At 39.4% G+C, this 11389-nt stretch overlaps 1 long non-coding RNA gene across 1 annotated transcript in view; it reads left to right on the top strand.

Moving 5' to 3' along the window:
- The first annotated feature begins 1189 nt into the window (after positions 1-1189).
- The window catches only part of LOC103740609, a 31390-nt gene continuing 21190 nt past the window's right edge, over positions 1190-11389 (top strand). Inside the window, exon 1 of the long non-coding RNA XR_607552.1 lies at positions 1190-1243. This is a non-coding gene — a long non-coding RNA (uncharacterized LOC103740609). The remainder of the gene's footprint in view (positions 1244-11389) is intronic.

Here is an 11389-nt window from a genome sequence, read left to right as displayed (position 1 = left end):
ATATTTATGATTTAATATGCTTCTGTCAATGCTCCATTAAATTGGTTGCACCTCAAATCCAACTTGTATTTAATGAGATCTGAAATTCTTTTTTTATATTCTCCTTCAGATTTTAAAGGAAAAATCGGAATTTTACATTACAATAGAGCTTCTTAATGTATTTTCTGTAGGAACTCTGGTGGGTTTTGAGGTTACAAAAGCACTTACTATGCCCAGCCAACTATTAGACCCAGCCAACAGGAACTACTACTATCCTCTCCTGAGATAAACCTCTAACAACAATGAAGCTGTCTCTAGTGTGACATTCTAAGTGGACACAGATTTAACAACTTACAAAGACAGCAATTTATGATTATCTTATAATTCTGGAAGTCAGAAATCCAAAAGTGTTTTGGGGTCTCCTAAGACCAAAGTCACAGTATTGGCTGGACTAGGTATTTATGGAGATTCTGAGGAAGAATCTATGTCTAAGCTCACTCAGATTGTTGGCAGAATTCAGTTTACTATGGTGGTGAAGCTGAAGGTCTCAATCCTTTAGACTTTCATCCAGGCACCTGTCGCAGCTTCTTAAAGCCACTTGCATCCCTCTCCACCTGACCCTCTCTCTTCAAGCCAGCAACAGTAAAGTTCGTCTTGTGTTTAATGGAAAATGTAATTATTTGGGACCCACTAACAAAATCCAAAATATTATCCCTTACTTTAAGGTCAGCAGTGCTGTATAGCTTAACGTGATAAGCTTTCTGTATTTGCAGGTCTTTGAGATCAAGACAGACATTTATGTGTTGTATTGGTTTATTAGGAATGCTATAATCAGCAAGCATCTAGTGTCTTACAATCCTGAAGGCTGGGAGGTTGAGGTCAAGATATCCAAAAAGTTCATTTCTTTCAAGTTCTCTCTCTCTCTCTCTCTCTCTCTCTCTCTCTCTCTCTCTTTCTCCCTCTGGCTTATAGTTGGCTATCTTTTCTGTGTGGCTATATGTTTCCTTCCTATTTTATCTGCCTTTGCCCAAATTTCATTTTATAAGGCCATGAGTATCCTGGATTAGGGCTCACTCTAGTGATCTCGTCTGGTCTTCTTTAAAGGACCTAGTCTACAGTCTGACTTGATCTTTTGATGATCCCACAGGTTGATGTACACAATGCTTGGTCCCAAGGATGGTAGTATTTGGAGGAGGTGGAACCTCTGAGATGGGGCCTGCTGGGAGATGTCAGGTCACTGGAGTTACACCACTCAAGGAAGGAGGTAATGGCATCTTGCCCCTTTCTTGCTCTTTTTGATCCCTGGTTCACAGGGTAAGTGTTTTTTCTCTGCCACATATTCTTGCAACAATTTACTGCCTTGCCACAACCCAAAGCTGGGACGGGGGGGATAATGGTCATGGACTGAAACCTCAGAAACTGTAATCCAAAAATAAACGGGTTCCCTTTATAAGTTAGTTCTATCAGATATTTTGCTATAATGACAGAAAGCTGACTAGCATACTCTGTTTCCAAATAAATCACATTTTGGGATACAGGGGATAGGACATTAGCATATGAATTTGAGGAGGCTATAATTCAGCCTATAAAAGGGATCTGCTTTTAAAAGTCTGACACTACAAGAGTTCCAGGCTTAAATCTGGCCTCACAGGTTGTTATCATGGTGTATTTGTCAATGGAGTAGACATCACATATGTAGTAATTCACTGTTTGATGCATTAGATATAAACTGTATAGGCTTGCAATTTAATTCCTTGCCCAGCCTTAAAATTAGGTGGATAGTTCTGGACAGAGAGGTAAGGAGTATATTAAAAACTGAATACAGAGCAAAGATCCCTTTTCAATGCTATGCAGCTGCAGTAGTGGCAGATACTTTAGCAACTACAAGGTATTCTATTAATACAGCTAAGTCTGATGCTTAGGGAATACAGTCTATAGTCCTGGCCTCTCCTTGCTCAGCCTGTATTTGGTCATTCAAATATTCTTGCTCCAGTCTCCATCCCTAAGGATAAAACCTTTGGATTTAGAGAGCATTTGACTTTTGTTGCTTATACACGGATTTTGACATCTATGATGCTGACTAGGGATTCTTAGTGTACAAACATTCTTCAGGTAAACAGAGAAGATTCCTTAAGATTTACAGAGCATATTCAAATAAATCATCTGAGAAAGTTGCTGACAAGAGAATGATTTTGTCCTTCCTTACAGAAATGCAATAGAAACTGATGGCAGGAAGTCTTACAAAGTGTTTTTAAGCTCCTTTGCATAAGAGTATATAAAAACTAAAATACTAATGCTGCCTTTGAGAAAGTACATATTATTTGCATGTTAGATGACCTCGGAATACATAGTTATTGAAGCACTAACTTCTTTCAGATTCAGATAAAGTGTATGATCATCATGAGTATCTGATGAAGCTATAAACCTAGTATAAGAATTCTTGACTTAGTAGCCCTGATTTTAATTGTCTACAACTATCAAAGGAACCTAAATATCAGATGTGACCTTCAGAGTCACTGGCAATGAGAACAGGCAATCTTAAACCATCCCCCATTATTGTAACTAACCCCAGGAAACTATGTTGAAGAATATTATAAAATAGTATAATAATGGAACTAAGTTTTCCATTAGTATTCTTATGCACTGCAGAGTATTTTCCTTAAATACTTTCACCATTTTTTTTGTAATTGAATTTCTCACTTTTGAAGCCAGAGTTTCTTTTATCAATACTGTTATTAGCATTTGCATTCCTATTTTTAACTTCCATTTAAAGGCATGCCTTGAAAAACATTTTGCTGAAAGCAGTTATTTGCCGTGTTTAGAGTGTTGTAGTTTGGCAAAATTGAAAAATACCTCTACTGCATTAGTCACATAAGAACAAAAATGTATTTTATCACTTTGAGTATGTCAACACACAGAGAACACAAAATCAAATAATAGAACTAAAAGGAGACATAGTCTAATGGGCTCAGCAGAGAATTAGGAGCCAAAAATATCTGAGCTCCAACCTTGGCTCCAATTGGTTCTGTGTCCTTGAGTCTTTTCTTTCTCCCTGTGGAACAGAAGTACTAAAAAGGACCACATTGTGAGAGGGATGGGGAGATGCTTGGAAGCACCACACACATTCCAATGCAGGTTAAAGCAAGATGTTCACCTTAGCTATGACTCTTTTACAGCTATTGGTTTCTGTCACAAACAACACTGTGTTCATGTGACTGTGATTATAATTGTTTTGTCTCTATACCCTGTGAATGTGAAAGCTTCCTGGACACATTTAGTCATCTGAAACCCTAAGTTAAACAGCCTTGTTTCTACAATGTACACAGTTAGGTGTTCTTCAAAGAGATGGCTAGTTTGGGGGCCAGCAGCATTCATCCTCATGCCCTGTGCTGTTGAGTTTCCAGGGGCCTTATCAGGTGGAATATATTCTCTTACACACAACCACCATCTGTGATATTTGGACAGGAAATAGCATACATGGCACCTTACTTCAAAGTAGTATAAATGTATCATATCCATGACAGAAATCATTTGGAAGAAGACTTCAGGATCACCTCATGAATAAAAGAATCATCTCATATCAGCAAAGCATTCCAAACACAACTTAAAAGCAAAAACCATGAGCTTCTTCTCTGTATTTCTAGCATCAAACTAAGTATTTTATACACAGAAAAAGCCAGGGAAATATCAGTTTCACTGACTTGAATAAGACTAATTTCTGTGCATAAATGTGCAAGCAATATTACATCCCTGGAAGTTAAAGAAAAAGTAATGGGTAGAGACTTGGACTGTTCAATTTCATATATACGGCTGCGATTCCTACCTTAGCTATTTTTGAGCTTCCCTACCACCACACATGAGTATGGACTGACCTCAGGATGAGCTCTGTCACATAGGAACCTATCTACAGATGCCATAGCTTGATGTTCATGGCAGCTTGCAAAGTGTTGTGGTCCTCACTTGTGTCTTTCCACTCTCCCCAAGAGTCTATTAGACCAAAATCACTCTCTCCTCTCTTCACATAGTGGATTTCTCAGAACTCCCTCAATCTTGCAATCTTTCTTTACCTTATATGTAAATGCTGCCAACCCTCCCCAGTCTCCTGGCTACACAGGCATGCTGTTGCCATTCTGACCATGGTCCTCTAGACAGTGTGACCTCTTCTGCTGTGGAGATTTTCTCTGCCGTCTTTATCTTTTGATAAAGCATTTTAGTATATAGCTACAGATACTGCCCTAAAAGTATCCTTTTATTTGGGTTTTGCATAACAACTCCACCATAACTCTGAAAGATAAAATATGTACGTACTTCCAAATTAAATCATGTTTAAAATTCATGAGGATCCTGGGGTTCTATATATACACTGGGACTATTAGGGAAGAGACTTCTTTCCCAGAATATTCCTTTGTTGGGCCTCCTTCCTTGTCTGTCTCACTTAAATGAGACAAAGGCAAAATGTTCCTGTCTCCCAGGAAGTTTGGTTTTACCAAATATGTAGTGGAAAGCCTCACATAACTCTTTCTTTCCAAGATATAGCGGGGAGTACAATATATGGTACTTATAACAGGAAATGAGTTTGTTTGTGGCTTAATTATTATATCCAGGCAACGAAAATATGTAGGTCCTGCAAAAAGACAGAGAAATTCCTCTACTCTAATTTACACATAGTTTGTTACAGGAAACGTTTTGAAATATAATCCATTATAAGACAGTAAGAGATGTGGCCAGATGGAATCTCATCTTGAAAGCTGGCTTGCCTGTGCCATGGATCTTGCCAAGATGTTCCCTGAATCATCACAGGACTCTGCTATTCAGAAGGCCATCACTAGGTGACCAGATGCAAAATACTCTGGTCAGTCAACTTTGGATCAGCATCATGAGCCAATAAAACCCTGCCTTATTTATCAATTATTCATTTGTGATATCATGATATTAGCAACAGAGAATTGACTAAAATATTTAATCTTCTACCAAGTCTAAGTCCCTTAGTACATGGGAGTAGAACTCTGCAGTCCTTAAGTATGCCAAATTGCAACTGTATTGGCTTTAGTGATAGTTAAGGGTAAAGAGAACAAGGCCAGACAGGTGCTTTGAGCTTACTGGGCAAAGAGGAACAGATTAAAATAGGCAAGTACTTTGCTTTGGAAAATCTTGATACAATAGACTCCAACAACGTAGTCTCCTCACAAGAGTGTTGATATTTTTCTTTCTCTTCACACTTTGGTAAATGAGTTCCTCTTTTATATCCAGGCTATAACCTAAGATAGAAATATAGCTAAGAAGCAAACAAATGGAATGGTATGTAGGCTTTTCATTGAGCATGTGTGTTTGTCAGCTTTCTATCACTATGACAAGACACCTGAGACAATTCACTTATAATGAAGAAAGGCTTATTTTGACTCACAGTTTTGGAGGTTTCAGTCCATGGTCAGATGAACTCATTGCTTTGGGGACTGTAGTGAGGCACCGTATCATGGTGTTTATCTCCTGCTCACCTCACAATGACCAGGAGAAAGACCAGCACCTCCCAGTCTCCCTTAGGACTCTGTTCCCATGGACCTGCAATTCCTCCACATCCTTGAAGGCTTCTACCATCTTCCACCAGCACCAGGATGAAGACTCACAGGGTGCTTAGCACGTGGCCCTTGAGAGGCATTCCTAACTACAGTTCATTGGTACAATTGACTGATTTAGCATTCCAAAAATGAAATTTATAAGGGATGTTGTACATGAATTTAGCATGAGAACATGTTAATAATGCTAGAGACAAAAATACATGCAACGCTACAGAAAGTGGAGCCTATAATACTCACAGGCTGTTAGGAACATGTGGACCAAGAGTGATCCAGAGTCCAAAGCAAGAAGAAATTTGAAATAACCTATATCAAAGTACCTAAAAGATCCAAAACATGAGTAAAACTAGAGATCTGAGAAAAATTAGCAAACCACATTAATTAAACAATGACATGCTACTGAAATACTGTGCAAAGCTTAGAGCATCTTATTACAGGAAACAATATCTAAGACTGGGAAAGGCACAGAAATGGCTACAAAATGATGAACGGCATTCATGTTTATAGCTGTGAAGAGCAGGTTAAAAATTAGATTTCGTTCATTATAAAGGGCACCTTAGAAGAGATAATTATTGAAACGTTGAAAACTCTGATGAGAAGAGACAGGAAGTGGCTCAGAAGCAAAAGAGGACACGAGCAGAAAGGAACAAAGGACCGCATTAAAGGGAATTCAGAAGCAATGCATTTGCAGAGAGCAATTACTGTGGCTTGCAGAGAAGCTACCAATATCAGATGGGCAATATCCACACCCGAGCTTTTACAATGAGTCAGATGAGTGCTTTTTCTTTTGGGTGGCAGGGAGTTGGGGGAAGGGATGATGCTCTATAAAGCATAAACCCTTTATGAAGGGATCGATGCAGTCATCAGACCACTGGGCTGCTTTCCTTCCTGAAACACGAACTGCTCTCTCATTAAGTTAACACACTGATCTGGCAGAGCTGCATCCTGGAATCCTGAAAACATCAGCTTCCATCTAAACTTTTCAGTTCTTATATGCTGGAATTGGCTTAGTCAGCTTGATGGCAAGTTTGCAATATTATAAATATGCATATGGCCGGGTATCTGCCACCCATCTGATCCTTATTTCCCTGTTGGAAGAAACGTAAGCCAGAGAGGATATGCAGCTGGGCAGAGTCCCAGGTTTGGAGTCCTTGCCTGGCTTGATAAATATCATACAATAGTGACTACTTCTCTAACCTGGTCAGTCCCACAGTCTGTGACCTTTCCCAACCACTTGAATAGGTCTCGTCCTCTGAAAAGGGGTAAAAATTCAAAAAGCAATGCACACAAATCACATTTTTACCACACTTTGAAGAATTCTTGTTATAACATATTTTTACACTTAACTATCTCATAGTTTGGGGGAAAACCAACACTTGTTCTTCTGTGTGAGGTGCACACCCCTGGATATAGCTTTTCTGACATGCAGCAGCCGAGAACACAGTCTTACCACACGTTGGGGTCTGAATCTGAAATTTCCCCACAAGCTCATGTTTTGACCACTCAGCCGGGAGCACAATTTTGGGAGGCTGTGAATCTTTAGGAGGTGAGGCCTAGCTTGTGGAAGTGGGTTGCTAGAGGCAGTCCTTTGAAGGATGTACCTGACCCTTAGCTCATTCTGCTCTCTCTGCTTCCTGGTATCCCTAATATGAAGCTCCACCACATGCTCCCAGCACCACAAACTGAACCGTCCTGCCCCACCTTCCCCAACATGGCAGACTGAAACCCTCTGAAACCATAAGCCAAACCCAAATCCTCCCTTAAGGTGTTTCTGGGAGGTACTTTTTTTCTTGTGCCAGGATGGCACAAAAGTAACTCCTGTACCACATGTGCACCTGAGCCACTCAGTGACTCATCTTCTTAAACCCATGTTATTGTTATTTGCACCATCCAACCTTGAGGTCAGCATGTAGTTACACAAATACCTCTTCTGCCAGAACACCTTTCTTCCACCCCAATTATTTACCTGAACAATTTTTTTCTGAATTCACAGCTTAGTTCCAACATCAATTGGGTTACACCCCCTTGATCCAGTTCTCTCCATACACCAGTCACATTTAGGTACATGTGGAATTATACTCCCAAATTGCTCTATAATGTCTCTATTGTAGCTTCTATCAGTGTGGTCTTAATATGGTTTGCCAGACTATGTTTTCTCATTAGTTTCTGTGTTCCATGAGGTCATAATTGATACTTTTTGTCCTCTACTAATAGAATGGTTGGTATGTAATAGATATTCAATCAATGTTTATTGAAATAACCAGGGGCTGATTTGTTAACTGTTACCCATGGCAATGATTATTGAGGAAGCTGGATGACAATGTCTCAATGGTTTTAGCCCCACTAAATTCATTCACTGAAATCTAATCCCCAGTGTGTAGGTACTTGGTGCTATGGACTTTTGGGAAGTGATTTTGTCATGATAATAGATCTCTCATGTATAGGATCAGTGTCCTTATAAAAGAAGTCTGAAAGAGACTCTGCCTTTCCTACCACATGAGGTCACAGCAAGTAGAAAACATCAATGTCTATCTACTATGTGAAGCAAGAAGGTGGCCCTCACAAGACACTAAATCTTCTGGCACGTTGATCTTCGACTCCTCAGCTTCTCAAACTATGAGAAATAAATGTTGGTTGTGTGCAAATGACCTAGTCTACAGCACTTTGCTATAGTAATAGCTGGAACAGACCAAGATACCAGGTGATTTATTCTACAAAAAGTCAAGAAAAATGGGATTTGGTCAACTTTCTCTAAGCAATTTAAGAAACTTTCCATGAATTTCAGCCACTCAGGGAAAGTTTTAATCCACATTCACCCTTTAAAATGAATTTAATTTTTTGAGCAAATGCTTACTAACCAACCCCAGAAGGTATTTTAGAGGTGTCTAGATCTGAATTTTCTTAGAGAAGTTTAATAGTAGCAACACATGTGGTATATGTAGCATTTTTCCTAAGTGTTTCCATCTTTATCTTGGCATATATTTTTAAAAATCTAGCCAGCAGATATGAGAATATACTGAGATTTCATTTAGCAGATGAAGAAACCAAAGATTCAAGATGTTAGGCAGTTTTCTCAGAATTATACAATGTGTCAACAACTGATTGGTATCTAGTCTCCTAAATCTATGCTTTATGTTCTAACAGCCTAAATTTGTCTTCTTCCTGAAGGGTTCTCCTGTCTCATGTCATTTCTTTAATTTATTTATTGTGTGTTAAATGAACAAATATACAAAGGCTTTATTATGAGCTTTGATTGAATGGAAAGAATAATTTTAAGTTAGGAAGCCTGATCTTGAGCTCCTCCTAGGCCTACGTAAATATCTAAACACACATGCAGCAGACCATAATAAAAACATAGCTGGAGGTAGACGATCTATGCCAGCTCCAGTGCTTCCTGAATAAATAATCTTGAGCAAGTCACCTGACTTCTCTGAACTTTCACAAAATGGAAATAATAACGTGCAATTTCCTTCCTAAGGCTGTTGTGACACGAAAACCTAGAAGCCATTTGGTCAAGCATGTCATATAGTGACAGTGAAAATCCCAGTACTGGGGCTGGAGAGATGGCTCAGTGGTTAAGAACACTGGTTGTTCTTGCAGAAGACCCAGATTTGAATTCCAGCACCCACATGGCAGCTAACAACTGTCCATAACACCAGTCCCACAGGATCTGACAGCCTCTTCTGACCTCCGCAGGCACTGCATGACACAGATACACTTACCTACATGCAGGCAATATATGCATACACATAAAATAAAAATAATAAATAAAACTTAAAAAAAGAAAATCCCAATACTGCGTGTTTATGGTTTAAAAGGTATTGTGGTAGATAGTCTACACAGTTTCATTTTAATGATCATCATGACTCTATGATGAAGAAACTCTTGTTATTCATTCTTTAAAGATGAAGTTTGAGAAATGAAGGAATTAAACTATATAGTGATCTTCCCAAAGTCATAAAAGCTGTAAACAGGACTAGGGAAGAGCCAGAAAGCACAATGCCCATGATACTGGCACCCAAGCTGGCATTGAGGTTCTCACATTTAGGATCTTAGGGTGTACTGACTCAGTAATGGTTATAAGTTGAATATGAACTCGCCCCAACACACACTGAGTGCTTGGTCCCTAGGTGAGGGCACTATTTTAGGAGATTATGGAAAGTTCAGAAGGTAGTGCTTATCTGGAGGATATATGTTCCAGGGGCATGCTTTTGAAGGTTATATGTGGTACCTAGTCTCTTCCTCCCTCTCTGCCTCCTGTCCATCATGGTGTGAGGGGCCTTATCTGCCACATGCTCTTGGCACCATGATGATCTGTCCAAGGGAACAGATCCACATAGCCATAGACTGAATCCTGTGAAGTCACGAGACAAAGTAGTTCTTTCTCCTTGAAGTTGCTCTCTCAGGTACTTGGATGAAAGCTACACAATAGCAACTAATACAGTGTCTCTTCGTATGCCAGTACCATACAAAACCATACGTTTGCCACAGGCAGTTAAAGAAAACAGCTGTTTCATGCTTGGTCCTGTTTTCTGTCTGATCATAGAAGCTGGAGTGTGCTATGTTTTCTCAAAGTCAACTAATGCTGCCCATTGTATTAAAAGAAAAAAATAATATCTTAGCCATAGCCTAGAAGACTATATTAGCTTTAGATTGCTGTAGTAAACACCTGAGACAAAAGGAAAGCTTTCCTTTGACTCATAGCTTCCCTCCACAGCTTTGGAACTTGTGGCAAGGCAGAAGATCACACAGAAGTACATGGTCAAGGAGACTACTTACCTTATAATACCTTGGAATCAAAGACACAGAGGAAGAAAGGGTCTTAAAACCACTTCAAGTGCATGCCTCAATGACCTAACTTTCTTCTATTAAGTTCCACCATTTCCCAACAGTACTTGTAACCGAGTCTCTACTATCAGAATCTCGGGTAACATTGAAAAGCCAAACCATAACAAAAACCCTACCCAACTTATCCTTGCTGTTGCCCTACCAGCTGCCTCTTTTCATCAAGCTATGCTGGCCTTCTTGCTGTTCTGTAAAAAACCAGACATGCACTTGCCTCAGAACTTCTGCCTGTAGCATTCCCTCCACTTGCTATCTTCTTATTCAGATAATCAGAGTTCATGCACTCAGAGTTCAGGTCTCTGCTTGGAGATAACCTATCAGAGATTCCTTCTTTCACTATTAAGTGTGAAACAGGAACTGCCATAACCCCTGCAGTCCTTTTTTTATCTTGGCCTTTTAAATATGACATGCATCATTAGTGACACAGATGAACAGTGCTCAATAGATTTTATGTTTGTTTATAACCTGTTTCCCTCATGCTAATATGCATAAACAGTTTCTCACCACACACATATGTGCACATGCACAAAGTGGCAGCTACTTAAATAATAATCTCTTCTTTGTTTATTCTATTATTCCCCCAGTACCCAAAACAGTGCCCAACATGAAACAAAAACGTGAAAACTAGAAAGTTCTGTGAAGAAACTATCCTGTGACCTTGCACAAAGAAGCCTATTAGAGATTTCTTAGAAACAGCTAACGGTGAAAAATTTAGGAGGCATATTTGTGGCTCTGTTTCTTGTGAACCTTTCAAGATTCCTGAACACAATCTTCTATTATAAAATAATGTGACTTCAACAAATGTTGGCCATAATGCTAGTAAAGAGGAACCTTATTCACTGTGATAGCAGTGAGCGGGAACTGCCGCAGCTATTACAGAAATCAGTGGTGTCTCGAGAAATGAAAATGGAGGCCGGGGAGGTAGCTCAGGCAGTCAAGTGCTTGCCTGGCCAACACAAGAACAGAATTTGACCTTCAGAAACCCTGTTTAA

This window comes from Nannospalax galili, unplaced genomic scaffold, assembly GCF_000622305.1.
Source record: "Nannospalax galili isolate Female #2095 unplaced genomic scaffold, S.galili_v1.0 scaffold41, whole genome shotgun sequence".
Taxonomy (NCBI): domain Eukaryota; kingdom Metazoa; phylum Chordata; class Mammalia; order Rodentia; family Spalacidae; genus Nannospalax; species Nannospalax galili.
This window is presented reverse-complemented; position numbering and strand designations above follow the sequence as displayed.